This window comes from Malaya genurostris, chromosome 3 (genome assembly GCF_030247185.1).
Source record: "Malaya genurostris strain Urasoe2022 chromosome 3, Malgen_1.1, whole genome shotgun sequence".
Classification (NCBI taxonomy): domain Eukaryota; kingdom Metazoa; phylum Arthropoda; class Insecta; order Diptera; family Culicidae; genus Malaya; species Malaya genurostris.
The window spans coordinates 139,611,896-139,630,445 of NC_080572.1; the positions used below are offsets into that span (position 1 = coordinate 139,611,896).

An 18,550-nucleotide genomic window follows, 5' to 3' on the forward strand; every position below is an offset into this window, starting at 1 on the left:
TTATAATGTTAAGATCTTATTTACAAACCATTTGAGAGAAACAAAAGAATGGAACTGATTTCGAGGCTTCCTGGGAAAAACGGTATATTTGAACAAACACGGGCTAAATCGCTACAAGGCGTGCTAAAGAAAAACTCCCAAAGAAGAATTGAAAGAGTTTGTATACACATGGGATGAACTGACGGACATATACATTATAGTTAGGGCTAAATATGAAGCATATAGAAAAATATCAAACGAATCAGAAATCATATCCTGCGATAGTACAATCCCATCAAAAATAGAGAGTAATATTGGAAGCATAGCACTACAAAAGAGCGAAACTGAAAACTACGCCAACCAAAGAAAACAAGAAAAAGTAGTGTAAATCTAAACCGAAATTAAAAAGGTTAACGAAGTCAGGATGGCTCGAAATAACGGTTGGTACCAATTTCCAATGCTAGCTAGAGCCAATACAATGTATCCCGGAATTCCAGGGGTCAGTGGACAAATTAGAGCCATTTATTGTGTAAATAGAGTATTTTGCAGAAGACATCCCGGAAGAAGAAAACCAGAAATGTAGTACTAATGAAATTAAAAGGTAAAGCGGCAATCTTTATTAATATAATAACAGCCGACACAGTGAAGGATATGTTCAGAAATTTAAGAAACATATTCGGTTTTAAAATCACAGTACAACCGAAGCTTACGCAATGAATATTATCGCAACGACGGGTGTATAATCAAAGATAACAATTTTGATAATAAACATTTCAAAAACAATTCAAAACAACTGTGGCTAAACTGCATGACATACAGTAATAGAAAAATATTTCTAAGATATGATCATAATATCAGGACCAGAAATATGCCTGATCAAATGAGATATGGAGCATCAAAAAACCCGAATGCAAATTTATTCAAGCAAACATGTAAAATGCAGAATTGGGATCGATACAAGGAGCATAAAAATGATGGTAATAGAAAACCAATGAAGTGAACAAAAAACATAAAGAATGATATTGGTCAATGTTAAAAATAAATTGGCACGAAATGTTAAAAATAAATTGTGCTAAAAACAATCAATTATTTGTAAAAGTTTCTGCAGCGAATAGACCTAACGAAATAATTAAATATTCGCTCGATACTGCTGCATTAGATGTAATGGGATGAGATACTATTGCGAAAATAGGATCAGAGAAAATAAACTATAAAGATAATTTATACATTGCAGGCTTTGATGAAACTCAATCACAGACTATTGGGTTAGTGAAAGTCACGTTGATGATTGAAAAAACTCATTATAGAGTTAGATTTCATATAGTAAAAGATTTGTGTGTTCCTGGAATCATTGGAGCAGAGTTTTTAAAGATATATACAATTTATGTCACTCAGAATTTCGAGTACATATGCCTAAGTGTACCAATCGAGCACATTAATGTAGCAAATATACCAGTAACAGGAAAAGAAAAGGTACACGCAACTGTTCACAATGGGAAGCGTCCTGCAGATAAAGATAATGATAATAAAGCAAAGCCAAATATGTGTCCAAACAGTGCAACTAAAGCAAACAATAATTGAGAAATAAAAAATCCACAAGTAGAGATAGGACAACCAAGATACATATTAAATCTGATGTAGAGAAAGACAAAAATGAAGTAACTATCGTAAATTCTGAAGTCTTAGAGGGCAGTTTAAAGCTATACAGTGTGACGAGGAAGACAAACGTTTCCTTGATTTAGATACAAATCAAGACGTAATTCTTACGGAAATACGGAAAAGATACGGTCGAACTACTGATCGGGGCCGAACTGATAAATCATTAGGAACACTAAATATACACCATTTAAAGAGAAAAATTTATGGATGTAGAGAAAATTAGAGCATCTTATATCCATGTATTCTATCTGAAGGGGGGCAAATTAACCATTTGTATACCCAATTCCACTAATTGACGAGATTCTAGATAATCTTGGGAACAGTAAATATTTTTTTACCTTGGAGGTCTAGTAGGTGCTGAGAGAAAGTACATACGATTGAAAAAGAACTGTTAGTCAACGTATGGGCAGTGAACCGTTTTAAACCTTTTATTCATAATTAGAAATTTATTGTATATACTGATCATAGACCGTTGATTTCAATATGGAATGTAGAAGAAGCCTCGCCTCCCTAACGTCTCCGTGTTGGAAATGGACATTCGCTATAAACAAGGCAAAGACAATGTTGTGGCAGACTTTTTATCTAGCCTGCCCGAGGAGGTCGAGTCCTTACACTCTATTTCAGTAGCCACTATACAACAAAAGCGTCAACAGCAGCATGCAGAAAAATGAACTTGCAAAACGGAAGGACGAGTAAGGTAACAGAGGCACCCGCCAGACAACTCACAGACAAGTCTGGACGATTTACGCTTTTTAAAAACAAACAAAAGTCAGAGTGGAATCCGCACATGGACGGATGAGAAAACACAGACTTTGGAAGGGACGGAAGATTTGGGAGCACTCTCGTGTTTCGAATAATATGAAATAAGTACGAAGAAATAAAGACTAGAGAAAGCGAATTTAACGGTACTTTCATAGTAGTAAACAGTAGATCAGCATATAAAGAATTAGCCGAACTGGTAGACATACCACACGGTTTGAAGAACTATCTGAGTGGAAAAGTAAAGAGTAAATCAATAACCGACACAAGAATTCTATTAAATGGGTTAATAGTCGCCTTCACCAACTGCCTGAAAATATGAAAGATGCAAAGAACATTTAAATTATTTCTTTTCGAAACATGCAGAAAATTCCTGAGGCAAATGTAGTGAGGTTCATCGCAGCGAAATTTGATAAAATTTTCTCACTATACGCACCGGAAAAAGACAGTGTGTAGGTGCCAGAAAAAGATTGCGAAACTACATTGAAAGAATTCCACGATGCTCTAGGTGGACATGTTGGAAGCAAACAAATGTTGAAGAGAATGAGTCTGTTATTCCATTGGACTAATATGCGAAAAGATCGATCAAACAGAATTCCAATGAAAATTATTGCGACATCGTCCGAACCATTCGAGAAACTTTATATGGACATAGTAGTATTACCTGAGTCAGAATGGGGTAACAGATACGGAAGTGTTATGCAAGATGATCTGATTAGATATTTAATTGTAGCACCGATGAAAAATCAAGAGAGTGCCACGGTCTCGCAAACTTTCGTAAATAGTTATATGTGTAAATATAAGACTCCCGAATTAGTAACCGATAATGGAACCAACTTTCTTATTAAAAATGTATTTGAAATTTTATAAATTAAGAAGATTACCACTGATATGTAATCATCCACAAGCGAATCTGGTTGAACGATCGAATAGTAATTGAAAACCTATCTACGAAAATACGTAGGTAACGATTCGAAAACATGGGACCCATTCTTCAGTTTCGAATATAATACAACTGTAAATTCCCCGCTGCCGTTTCAACTTTCCGAGCGAACGAACGTGATTTGGATTTACTGCGAAAGCACTGAGAACCAGTTGTGTGTGATAAAGTGGTCGGACGATCGAAACGATATTGTGTAATAGACAATGGTGCTTTTTTCTCTGAGATTTTGTCGTGAATACGACTTACTTTACTATGGGGCGCCATTTCAAATTTACCCTCTGAGAGAGTGATAAATTTTTGATCGTGAATATCTCCTGTTGTATCTAATGAATCAACATAATTCTTGCTACATGCCATCCGAAATATGATCAAAATTTTATGATAAAATTTTCAATTGTGTGGCATAATCTCAAATAGTTCAAAATTAAACTTTTCTGAAATGTTTGGTATAAACGAGTATCAAAGAGGATAATTCATAAGGCGCGTTTGCCTTTCTTGTATTTTGAAAGCTCATAGCTCAGTTATCGGTGGAAGGAATATCCTGAATAATCTAACTACCAATAGAATAGAAAATTTTCAACTTGAACGTGTATTGCAACAACATTGAAGTTTTTCAATAGTACACTACTGAAAAACCTGTTTGATTTGACGCATGACAGCACCAGCCAATGAGAACGCGAGATGTCTGCCTCTGTACAAGAGCATCCATATAAAAGTTAAGTACACTAAGGTCTCTTTTTAAACGGGGGTTACGTACCGTGTTAAAAAAATCCGTGTAAAATAAAACCGTGTTAATTGCGGAAACCGTGCAAAAAAAACCACGTGGAAAATTTGACGTAATAATTCCAAAAACCGTTGATTCGAGTGTTTATTTTGTTTTTGATAAAATGTAACTGTTTTTTCACAATAAAAACGGAAATCTAAAAACCAGCCTGAGGTTACGAGAAGGTCTAGTCATACTTGATAAAACACATTGATTGACAAATTCAAATTAGAACACACAGGAAACACGTTGTACGATACTCAATATAATCTAAATGGCTCATGCCTTATGTTTAATGAATTCGCTTTACAAAAGGACGATAATACGTACAATTTAGAACGTTCGACTAAAGAAGTACTAATAATACCACCCATAAACACTTTCACTGCAAATAAAGCTTGAGAATAAGTTCTTTTCAATTCCGAAATTGCGATGTGTAATAAACACTAACGATCTTAATAATTATTTTCACCTAAACTGAGTGGGAAGGCATGGGTATTAGATGCAGATCTATGCACGCAGCGACAGAATTAAAGGGGAAGAATTCATAGAGATGAATAGAAATTAGAAAAGGTATTTTATGTGTAATGCTGAAGAAACTCATTTCATCGGCGTAAATCATAATACTACTAGAGTTATATTATTCAAATGGCTGTACTGCTCGATATGATGAAGAGTTGAAGAGATTAGTAAATCCGATTAGGGGACGGGTATAGCGTGATGGGATAGTCGATGCCTTTCACGCAGCCCGCCTGGGTTCGATTCCCAACCCCGCACATAGGGTCAGAAAGATTTTCTGGTCCGAAGAGGCGAATGACCTAAGATGTTAAAGCCTCTATAATTGAAACAAAAAAAAAAGTAAATCCGATTATTTCTTCAACGCTACGAAATTCTCGATAATATCAATGACGAGAAGAGACGTTGTCGTGTAATTAACAACAGGGACTGAAGATCTGAAGACTGATTAATCATTTTATGGAACGACAGTCAATGATCTCGTGAATTGTCGAGTGAATGATTTTAGTTAACTTTTAAACTTTAAATTATCTCTAATAATCGTTTTCTTACAGACAACCTGTTCCCTTTTTAAAATTTTTCTCAAAAAACAAATGACAGTGCTTTTTAAACTTTCATCAGAAACCGTGTTAATTGCGAAAACCGCGTAAATAAAAACCGTGTTAATTCCGGAATCCGTGTAAAAAAGCCGTGTATAAAAAAACCGTGCGAAAAAATACCGTGTAAAAAGAGACCTTAGTGTAGTACTTTTTTCCTATCATTTGCTGAGCAACTGTTCCCGAAACAAGACACACGAGAGCAACATCGAGGACCTGTCGTCTCGCTGTTTCCCACTCTGCGAACTGGAAAGGAATTTTAACAAAGGGGCTGTCAATTGACAATTTGAATCATTACATTATCGAATCTAGAAATCTTTCAGTTCCCAAGGCTCAAACTAAATTAAATTCTCCTATCATCGATGACAATCTCCAACTGCTCATTCGGTTGAAGAACGTTCGTCGACGACAATATCAACGTTCTCGTGATCCTGCTATGAAAAACATAGTTAAGGAATTACAAAAAGAAATTGAACATAGATTTACTCTTTCGCGAAATGAAAATTTTGCTAAAGAAGTTGAACAAATTAAACCATATTCTAAACATTTCTGGAAACTTTCTAGGGTTCTTAAAAAACCTCAGAAACCAATTCCTGCTCTCAAGGAAGGAAATCAAATACTTCTTACAAATGGCGAAAAAGCTCAAAAACTTGCTCAGTAGTTCGAGAGTGTGCACAATTTTAATTTGAACGTTGTGAGTCCTATTGAAAATGAAGTCTCACTGAAATATGATCATATTTCAACTCAAGTGTTATCACAAGATGACATTATTGAGACGAATTTTGATGAAATTAACACTCCTAATACCAAGCCTAAAAAAAAGTTGGAACGGTAACTTTGAGCTACCATAGCTCAGTTGTTACTTGACCAATTTCGATAAATTTTTCACCCTCGAATTCTGTGTAGTTTGTAGATTATTTTAGGTATATCATTATTGGCAATCTTTTAGGAAAAACTAATGAAAATCAGATTTTTCCCGTTCCAAGTTTTTTTTCGAGCTCAAAACGTGCCCTATCTGCATTCATGCGGCACCTGCATCGCGAATCGGATATTGAGAACTTCAACTTTACCGAGTCATAACTTTGTTGTTAGTCAACCGATCTTCAAAATTTGTTCACCATTGGAAAGGTAATACTTCCAGAAATAAAATGCACTGAAAAAAACGAAAAATAGGGTTATCTACCCAAAGTTATAATGAAAACTGTAGATAGATGACCTAAGAAAAGATGAGACTTTTTACTATGATCGTAAATATCTCGAAATTCAAAGCGATGACCTATATATTTTTATACATCATTCGATTGCTAGTGATACCAGCTACAATTTTCGCTCAATTACCATTCCTACACAATCAGAAGACAACATTGAGAAATCGATGAATTTATAAATATATATGAATTTTTCATTTTTTTTTCACATGTTTGTATATAACTCGAAAATTAAAGCGATGACATGTACATTTTTTTGATTCAAAATATTGAAATCATTACCAGAAACAATGTATTGATGATCAAAATTATATATCCGTTCAAAGAATCTCAAGAAATTTGGTACAAATACAGAGAATTTGTGTTATTGGGAAAATTTTGCCAAACAACATGAAATCAAAACTTTTAAATTTTATGACATATATGTTTTTATTATTTTAGTTGGAAATTTAATATAAACAAAATTTACAAAAAAAAACTGAAACTTGGATTTCACTGAAAATTTTAAAATTTTTAGTAAATAACCTAAAACTCTTAAAATATTTTTGTATTGGACAAACGATCTAAACAATTTTTATGCACAACACAAACGCATTTGATAACTACTTAAATTTCTGGTTTTGTTGTAGGTTTGCCGTAGAATCTCAAAAAATAGATAAAAGATCGGAAATTTTAAAATTTCCGAGTTAAATTGCATTGCACAGTGGTCCGTATCCACAATTTAGGGGGCTTTGTGTCTTAACCTTATACTTTAGAGCTATGATGTCTTCAAAACAAATGATCAGTGAAAATAAACCATATGTCGATGTACATGGTATTAGGGTGGCTCTTATTATTAAGGTGATCCGAAACTTATTTTCCGGATGTATTGAGATAGAGGACTGCATTTTTCGGCAAAACTGTAGATAAACTTATATCGAGCAGCTTTGCTGAGGACATCATAGTAGTATCTGCAACGGTTTTAGTGTTACAGCTATTTTTAAAGAGCAACTTAGGGTGTTCCTCAAAAAATCAGATTTTTTGCTCTAGCATTTATATTTTTCTCTTTTCGTATAAGTATCTTTGAACATCTTTTAGAGTTTGTTAAAACCAATTTTTTAATGACTGGCGTGTTCAGGTAGCATTTTCTGAACCGAAGTTATGAGCAAAACTAGTTCAAAAACAGGTTATTTTTAAACTGCTATATCTAACATTGAGGAAAACGAAAAAAATCCGTTTCTTGTATTTGACAAAAATTATTTTCGAGCATGTTTATAAAAAAAGGCGGAGGAGATATTTTTTAAATTTTTTTTAAATTATGTTCATACATTGGATTTTTCCATTGAAAAATATTCGTATCAGTCATTTATTAGCTATATAAGGTATTTTTGTCATCTAAAGTGTCAAATTAATTCAAGTGCATATTCGGGAAGAAATCGTTCTGCATTCTTCGGGGAATGCAGAATGGTGTTGCTTTTGTAAAATCTCTAACGCCTCTCGGTGGTTGGAGGTTCTATCAACCGTGCATTTTGGCACCTGCAGATCGTTCAGCATCCTTTCGGGGATGCAGGACGACTTATTTCTTTATGTTTTGTGCTGTTTTCCCACCTCACCCAAATCTCAATTCCCTTCCATGTTCCTATTATCCTTCCCTTCCCATCAGGAAGTTGATGAGAAGCTACGCAAGGCACGAATCTCAAAATAACTAGGGGAACATGCCACTTGAGCCAATTAGTTCTGATAACATAGATGCAGGGTTTCATTCAGTAAAAAGCATTCAAACGAAGAGGTTGTTTTTCGAGACGAAGATAACTGTAGATTGGTTGGTAGGTGCTAATCGCAAAGGCTGCTGCAAAGCCAATATTCGGGACGATTCCAGTTTCATAAGTGCCTGAAATAGTGGAACTCACTTCACTGAGAAATATGACCTAACCGATTTGAGAACTGTTTCAATTTGTAGGTAACACTAGTTCATGCACTAGCTTTCATGTTTTTCAAAAATCAAACAAAACTGTTTGAAGAATACATTTTTATATGAGAATAAGAGAGATATGAGAAAGGCATCATTACACAACTAGGTGGATAAAAACAAGTTTTACTTAATTTCGTATGATTTTTGTGTTAAATTCAGAATTCTACTTTTTCTAAATTGTTTACTAATAGAAAATTCAAATAATTTTCGGATTCTATACATTCCGAAATAATTCTAAGTTTGTGATATTTAAATTCTAATATTCTATCGATTATAATTGATGTCGTTTAGGATAGCAGAAAATTTAAGATATATTTTTTGTTCTCAATTGCTAGTAAAACAAAAATCAAGCAATATATTTTTTTAAATTTTAGTTGGTTTCTTTGGCCATGGGTTAGTATATGGAATTCGTATAAATTTACGTTCTATTTCTTTTTGTACAAAGCCATTGAAATAATTTAAAATTTTCGTGTTGTCACAAAATTTATTTTATTAATAGAAACAAATTCTACGTCTCTTTGAAACAGATGAAATCAAAACGGATTCCAATATTTTCACTTTGATTTGCAGAAACGTTATACGCAATATATATCAGAAATTTTGAAATTTCCGATCTTCTACCGATTTTCTGAGATTTTACGGAAAACCTAAAAAAACGAACCTAATTTTTGGTAGTTCACAATTCCGTTTGGGTTGTGCATAAAAATTGCTTAGATCTTTTGTCCAATACAAAAACATTACTATTTTTAGAGTTTAGGTGTATTTACCAAAATTTTTAAGATTTTCAGTGAAATCCAAGTTTCAGTTTTTTTGTAAATTTTGTTCATAATAAATTTCCAACTAAAATAATAAAAAAATATATGTCATAAAATTTAAAAGTTTTGATTTGTTTTTTTTTTTGGCAAAATTTTCCCAATAATTGAAATTCTCCGTATTTGTACCAAATTTCTTGAAATTCTTTGAACGGATATATAATTTTGATCATCAATACATTGTTTCTGGTAATGATTCCAATATTCTGAATCAAAAAAATGTACATGTCATCGCTTTAATTTTTGAGTTATACACAAACATGTGAAAAAAATTGAAAAACTCATATATATTTATAAATTCATCGATTTCTCAATGTTGTCTTCTGATTGTGTAGGAATGGTAATTGAGCGAAAATTGTAGCTGGTATCACTAGCAATCGAATGATGTATAAAAATATATAGGTCATCGCTTTGAATTTCGAGATATTTACGATCATAGTAAAAAGTCTCATCTTTTCTTAGGTCATCTATCTACAGTTTTCATTATAACTTTGGGTAGACAACCCTATTTTTAGTTTTTTTCAGTGCATTGTATTTATGGAAGTAGTACCTTTCCAATGGAGAACAAATTTTGAAGATCGGTTGACTAACAACAAAGTTATGACTCGGTAAAGTTGAAGTATTCAATATTTTCTATGCGACGTTTATGCCAAAGGAAAGAAAATTGGAAAGCAGATAGGGCATATTAGGCGCGTGAAAAAAACTTGGAACGGGAAAAATCAAATTTTCATTGGTTTTCCTTTGCCAATCGTCTGCTACAAAGTTTTGGAATCAATCTACGAACTTCACAAAATTCGAGGGTGTAAAATTTATTGAGATTCGTTGAAAAACAGCTGAGCTATGACAGCTCAAAGTTACCGTTCCAACTTTTTTGAGGCTTGGTATTTGGAGTGTTAAATCAATTATTAGGAAACTCAAAAACATGAAGGTCCTGGTAATGATGGAATTTTTAATATTCTTATTAAAAATCTTCCCGATGTTGCCTTGAGACTCCTGGTTAAAATTTTCAACAAGTGTTTTTCATTAGCTTACTTTCCAAAAAGATGGAAAAACGCTAAAGTAATTCCTATCCTGAAACCTGATGAAAACCCAGCAGAAACATCAAGTTATCGACCAATTAGCTTATTTTCTTCTATCAGTAAACTTTTTGAAAAAAATATCTTGTTGAGAATGAGAATTCAATTTTTTTACCAGAGCAGTTTGGATTTCGTCATGAACATTCAACTACTCATCAACTTGTAAGAGTTACGAACATGATAAAAGCAAATAAATCTTCTGGGTTATCCACTGGAGTTGCTCTTCTAGACACAGAAAAAGCATTCGACAGTGTTTGGCACAAAGGTTTAATAGTAAAAATAAACGTTTCTTAAACCAAACAATAATCACATTCCCAAATTGAATGGCTTGGAATTGACATGGTCTGATCAAGCTAAATACTTAGGTTTAACGTATGACAAAAAACTCACTTTCAAGGATCACATTGAAGGAATCCAGGCAAAGTGTAATAAATATATTGAATGTTTACATCCTCTTATAAACAGAAATTCTAAGCTCGGTCTAAAAAACAAATTGCTAATTAATAAACAAATTTTCAGACCAGCCATGCTTTATGCAGTACCAATTTGGTCAAGTTGTTGTTTCACCAGGAAGAAAACGCTTCAAAGGATTCAGCATAAAAGTCTGAAAATGATTTTAAAGCGTCCTCCCTGGTTTAGTACAAATGAGTTACACAGACTCACAAATATAGAACCATTAGATGTAATGTCACATAATATTATAAGCAAATTCCGACAAAAATCGATGCAATCTTCAATTGAATCGATTCGCTCTCTGTATTAGTAAGTTAGTATATAAGTTCCTTTTCCCCATTACACAATACAAGTAGGTTTAGAATTTTCCCTACACAAAAATCTCAGAAATGATGTCCTCATGGTAACAACCAAATCATATATATATATATATATATATATATATATATATATATATATATATATATATATATATATATATATATATATATATATATATATATATATATATATATATATATATATATATATATATATATATATATATATATATATATATATATATATATATATATAATAGGGCTGAAAAGTCACCACTTGTGGCTGAACACCCAATTTAAATCTTAATAATTTAATTTTAACTCATATTCCATTAAATAGTTATTAAAAAAAACAAAGGGGCTGTCCGTACACCGCAGGGCAGTAGCAGCTATAAAATGAAATGTGACATGAGAAATAGCGTCATTTAAGTTAAAGCAGGTACTCTGAACGTACGAGACACCGTCAGCACGATGACACCGAAAAGCGGTAGAAAGGCAGCCAAAAAGTCCAGCAAGGCCCATTAAAAGCTCTTTTCAGAGTACTTTTTAGACAATTCAAAGCACTTTTGAGTGCTAAGGATTATCATAAAGAACTAGTTGAATTTCGTCGCTTTCCTACCATTTTCTGAGCAACTGTTGCCCTTGTTTCGGCAACATACGCGAAGTTAAAATAATTTGAACCCTCACGAACACATTCAATTACGAAGGGCAATGCGAAAGTGGAAGTGAAGATGTTGAACACATCTTTATACTAGTCTACAAATATGCCGCGCGAAACAGAGTTACCACGTATACAGATCAAAATGTATTTTTGTCGTGAATACGTCGTGAAGAAGTTAAAGAAAGGCGTAAACAAGGTATCATAAGGCCTAGCAAAAGTCCGTGAAATGCACCAGTCCTATGTGTTCCCAAAAAGGACGAAGAATTTGGTACCCAGAAACACCGAATCGTGGTTGACTTATGGGCTTTAAATTTAGTTACAAAGCCATTTGTATACCCAATTCCACTAATTGACGAGATTCTAGATAATCTTGGGAACAGTAAATATTTTTCTACCTTGGATTTAAATCAGAGTTTTATAAAGTACCAATTAACTCAAAATATGCAGCTAAGACAGCGTTTTAAACTCAAAAAGGCCACTTTGAATTTACAAGAATGCCTATGAGCTTGCATAACAGCCCGTCGACGTTCCAAAGATTAATGAATACGGTACTTTATGTGATAGGAGGGGTTAAAGCCAGTGGTGGTAAATTGCGAACCGAACGCCGATGCTTCTGCAAATTTACTTAAAAATGTTCACCGAGCGTAAGTATGCGAAAGGTTCGAAAACTATTCCCTCGGTTAATGCGAAGGTGTTCTGTGCTCGGTGTTCGGCGAAGCAATCTGATTCGAACCGTTCGGTTGGCGGACCATCGGCGAGGGTCGAGTAAACTACGTTCGATACGATGGTTTGTTGATTTCAGTTCTCGCATCCTGGTTTTGAAATTATCAATGCACACGTGATCAGCACAAACCAAATTGTTTTGTTCGATTGATAAATCGATCAATGGCATTTTTTTTTACTCTTGCAAATTCGATGTTTGATAAACTGGTGAGTCAATAGCAAAGAAAATTGAGTAATTTCAGGTATTTTCAACGAGCGTATTTAAATTTGATGTTCTATTGATTGTTGAATCAATAGCAGTTCAACTTGGATAATTTTGACATTTTCAGAGAGCGTAGAGTGGCGCAATTTGAAAATTTGGATTTTTTTACTAATTCGATGATAGTAAAATATCTTTGGAAATAATCTGCCACCGTAGGGTTTTTCTATTTGAAAAATTGTAATTTTTTTTACTAATACCAATTCGATGGTTTGTTGATTGTTGGATCAATAGCAGTTCGAATTGAATAATTTTGGACATTTTCGGTGAGTGTAGGATGGCGCAATATGAAAATTTGTAAATATTTTGACTTTTGCTGATAAAATGTTTCATTTAATAGTGAATTAATAACAATTACAAATTGCTCATTTTTTAGATTTTCAGGGTCCATAGGATGGTTCTATCTGTATAATTGTAAAGTTTTTGACTAATGTCAATTCGATGCTCTATTGATTGATGAATTAATAGCAGTTCAAATAAGATGATTTTCATGATGATGATAAGAACATTTTCAGCGATCGTAGGGGCACAGAAAGAAATTATGAATTTTACAGGTGACATAATTCTTCAAACGATACAATTCATAACTACTAACTTCATAACATCTCAAATGACACAATATTCCATTTGCACAGAAATTTACTGGCCCCGAGTGTAATTTGCACTCGGCTAGCAAGTGAGACTGTATGCATTTATATGCACGATTTACCAGCCAAGCAGATGTGTGCTTCTGTGGCTCAGTCGACTAACTGGTGTGCTTTGTGATGTAATGTTTTTCGGTTCAATTCGCGTTGTCGATCTTTTGATTTTTATTCCTTTCGTTATAAAGCCATGTGATTTCCAAATCACACAATTTTACACGTTCTTGAATATAAATTTGTGTGAAATAGGACGCTCTTTTTATGTGCATCTAATAAGATGTAAAATCACAAGAATTTTTCGAACTGTGGGAGTTTAATATAAAAATTTGAAAATATTTTGATTTTTGCTATTTTAATGTTCAATTGATGAGCGAATCAGTAGCAGGTAGGATTGGATGATTTTGGACGTTTTTAGCGAGCGGTTTAGCGTAACATTTTGAATTTGCTTGATCGATGCTATATTCATTAGTGCATTAATTTCAATTAAAGTTTGGATTTTTATTTTGGATATTCTCAGCGAGCGCTGGATGGTTTAATATAGAAAATTGCAATTTTTATACTATTTCCTAATCCATGCCAGCGGTGGTAAAGTGGGAACCGAACACCGATGCTTTATACATATTTGTTCAGAAATATTTTCCTAGCGAAAATATGCAAAAACTGTTTATTCGGTTGATGGTAAAGTTCGCTAGCTGTTCGGAGAATCAATATGTACCAAACCATTCAGTTGGTAGACCATCGGCGAAGGTTAATTGAGCTCTATTCGATGCGTAGTTTTATTATTTATGGTTCGATGAAATGCTTACCTACAGCATCAAAACCAAATTCTATTTCAGTGGATGAGCAAAGCAATAGCACGTTAAAAATTACAATCAAAATCACAGGCACTTCGACGATTTGCATGTTTAAATCCGATGGTTCGACGCCACTACTATTTATATATAAATCAATACAGCATCCGATTTGGCAAAATAGTTCACAATTTCTCATATAGAGCTGCCTTACCACCGAAAAAAAAGGCTTAAAATTCTAATATTCCAATTGCTATCAATTAAACATTGAATTAGGAAAAGGTAAAATATTCCCATATGTTTATATTGAGCCACTCTACGCCCACTGAAAATGTCAAAAATTATCCTATTCGAATTTAATTCATTCTCCAATCAATAAAGCATCGGATCTGCAAATTCAAATACTAACATTTTTCCAATAGTACCACACTACGCTCGCTGTAAATTGGAAATCCTATTGGAACTGCTATTGATTCACCAATTAATAGGACATTGAATCGACATTAGTTAAAAAATTCAAAATTTTCCAAATAGCACCACTCCCACGGTCGCTGAAAATGTCCAAAATTATCAAATTTTTATTGCTCTTGATTCACTATTAAATGGAACATGAAATCAGCAAAAGTCTAAATATATGCAAAATTTCAGATTGCACCACCCTACACTCGATAAAAATGTAAAAAATCATCCAATTCGAACTGCTGTTGTTTCCAGAATCAACAGACCATAGAATTAGTTTAAGATTCAATTTTTGTCGATTTTTCAAATAGAACCACCCAACGGTCGCTGAAAATGTTTCAAATTGTTAAATTTTAATTGCTTTTGAATCAATATTTAATAAAACATCAAATTAGTAAAAATCAAAAAATTTACAAATTTTCATAATGCGTCACCCCCGCTCGCTGAAAATGTAAAAAAATATCCAATTCGAACTGCTATTTATTCACTAATCAATAGAGCATCGAACTGAGATTATTCAAAAAAATTTCTATTTTCCATATACAAGCACGCTACGCTCGTTGTAAGTGCCCAAAATTACTCAATTTTAATTGCTATTGACTCACCAATTTATTCAACATCGAATTTGCAAATGTTAAAACATTTTCAATTTATTATTTTGAGCCACCCTACGCTCGCTGGAAATGTACAAAATTACCATACTCTGCTAAGCTACCCAAAAACTGAAACGTCCAGCCGCAGCTGACAAAGTTCTATTCATCCGAAGTAACAGCCTATAGTACTCGAATCGGATGTTCGTGAACATACTAGTAACGATAGGCTCACAAACTAAAGCATCGGTTCTTTCACCATCAGCATCGCTTCTTGGTTCGGCGATGCTTGCTTGAACGATGGTATTGGCAAATTTATACTCGCGATGGTGGATCGCTTTTTGGTTCGGAACGAACACGTTTTGCTTGTTCGGAATCGATGCTTTACCACCACTGGTTAAAGCAATAATATACCTGGATGATTTCATTATTTTCGGTGTTACCATCGAAGAACACAATGAAAACTTACGCAAAGTTTTAGAGGGTCTGCGCCGACATAGTTTGAAAGTCGAGCCAGGTAAATGCCAAATTTTGAAAAATGACATAAAGTATTTAGGACATGTAATTGACAAAGAAGGAATTCATCCTATGGAGGATAATATAAAAACAATAAAAGAAATGGCGGCCCAAAAAACAGTCAAAGGTGTTCGGTCATTCTTATAAAAGGTGAATTTCTACGGAAGATTCATACCTCAAATAGAAGAGAAACGTAAACCATTGAACGATCTTTTGCGAAAGAATCTTAAGTTTACTTGGACAGAAGAGTGTCAGCAATAGTACACTATTGAAAAACCTGTTTGATTTGACGCATGACAGCATCAGCCAATGAGAACGCGAGATGTTTGCTTCTGTACAAGAACATCCATATAAAAGTTAAGTGGTTAATTTTTCCTACCATTTGCTGAGCAACTGTTCCCGAAAAAAGACACACGAGAGCAATATCGTGGACCTGTCGTCTCACTGTTATCCCGTTCTGCGAACAGGAAAGGTATTTTACCAAAGGGGCTGTCCGTACGCCGCTGCCAGTAGCAGGTATAAAAAGAAATGTGATGTGAGAAATAGCGTCATTTAAGTTAAAGCAGCTACTCTGAACGTACGAGACACCGTCTCGTGCCATGCGAAACAAGGTTGCCATATATACAGGTTAATCTTTTGCGAAAGAATCTTAAATTTACTTGGACAGAAGAGTGTCAGCAATAGTACACTATTGAAAAACCTGTTTGATTTGACGCATGACAGCATCAGCCAATGAGAACGCGAGATGTTTGCTTCTGTACAAGAACATCCATATAAAAGTTAAGTGGTTAATTTTTCCTACCATTTGCTGAGCAACTGTTCCCGAAAAAAGACACACGAGAGCAACATCGTGGACCTGTCGTCTCACTGTTTCCCGTTCTGCGAACAGGAAAGGTATTTCAACAAAGGGGCTGTCCGTACGCCGCTGCCAGTAGCAGGTATAAAAAGAAATGTGATGTGAGAAATAGCGTCATTTAAGTTAAAGCAGCTACTCTGAACGTACGAGGCACCGTCTCGTGCCATGCGAAACAGGGTTGCCATATATACAGGTTAATCTGTATTTTATTCATACATACATATATGTGATGTGATGTGTGATGTGAAGTGAAGCCACCATCAGTTCAAGGACTTGCCAGTGGATGCGGGTAGACTTACAGTAGCCCCGATATGACTCATCCATTCACCTTCTTACTATAGCTGTTACCGAAAAGCGAACAAAAAGGGTTGGGCGGATATGTAAGTAGAGTCACTTACTCGTATTCCGCGGGAATAAAAGATGCTCTTCCAACCATAATATCCAGTGCATGAATGAAGCATATCGCTATACATGCTTGAACCCGCCTGATGGTTTGTTTGAGAAGGGCGCGTCAGACTCATTTCAAACCTTCAGAAGAAAACAAGTTTCCTACAAGTGACTTGGGCTGGCTATCCACAATCCCTCGTCCAGTCATCAATTCGTCCGATGCCCTGATGCTTCCTGCCCTTTACGTCCCCGTGATAAATGTTTTATATTGATAAATACAATGAAACATAGTGTAATGAAATTAATATAACATAAAATGATAGATGATAGATTACAAAATAATATAATATAACATAATATAACATAATATAATACAATGTCATACAATATAATATAATATATTATAAAACAATATGTAAAATAACAGTTAATGTAGAGTGTCAGTTATGCTCTTCTATCTTCGCAATATTGCAGGAAGTAGAATATTTCTCTTCTAATAACAATGATAATATCCACATCTATAAAAATATTTTATGTTATTATTATTGATGACAAATTAATAATAATAACAATAAATATAATAATGAAAATTATAATAAAAAACAATACAATATAGTACAATGAAATATATAATAATTAATAGAATGAATAAAATGATATGTTGCGATATGCTATGATATTATATTACTTGAATTTATGTGTCATTTCCAAGGGGAAGACGCTTGGAACAATGTGCCAATCACACATTAACACAATGCGTTGGTGCATTTGTCAATATTGGCTCTTTCATTTTCATACAGTTGCACAGTTGCGGCACACAAAGGGCTCAGTTTTGACAAGTAGCTGTTTCATGGGGCACAGAGTGGCACACTTAGGATCACAGTATATCACGTGTTTTTTAGAGGCACAATATAGTTTGTGTTAAGCGACTCTCCCCTTGGTCATTTCTCATCCTCTCATTCTGCCATCAACGCATTCCGTCGACCAATTGTCACCACAGACACACGTGTAAGCATGAAACAGGAACCAGTGAGGACCAAGCTCACCTTGTGACGACCTTGGTATTTAGTTGAAAGAATACTTTAAAAATGTTAACTTATAAGAAAAACAAATTTATATTTTGCGCAGAGGTACGTAGTACTACTCATAATAAACCCTATAATATAATACAATATAATATGATATAATGCAATGCAGTATAATACCATACAACATATTATATAATAATATAAAAGACAAAAAAACATGTAAGACGATAATATATGAAATAATATGCTATGATACAATATAACAGTGAATGGGCCAGTGTAAGCTACGCTCTAATAATAATAATAATAATAATAATAATAATAATAATAATAATAATAATAATAATAATATTAATAATAATAATAATAATAATAATATTATTATTATTATTATTATTATTATTATTATTATTATTATTATTTTTATTATTATTATTATTATTATTATTATTATTATTATTATTATTATTATCACTATTATTACTATCATTATTATTATTAAAATGACTCTTGCATACCGAAGATCGTCGATACATTTCAGACCAGGCCATTGCAATTGTCTCGTACTGAAATTTCGAGAAGAATCAGATATCTTCGAACTTTA

At 33.6% G+C, this 18,550-nt stretch overlaps 1 protein-coding gene across 2 annotated transcripts in view; it reads right to left on the reverse strand.

The window, feature by feature from the left end:
- The window catches only part of LOC131434826 (aryl hydrocarbon receptor), a 698,066-nt gene that overhangs the window by 579,287 nt on the left and 100,229 nt on the right, over nucleotides 1-18,550 (reverse strand). The gene's annotated exons all lie outside the window — the stretch shown is intronic.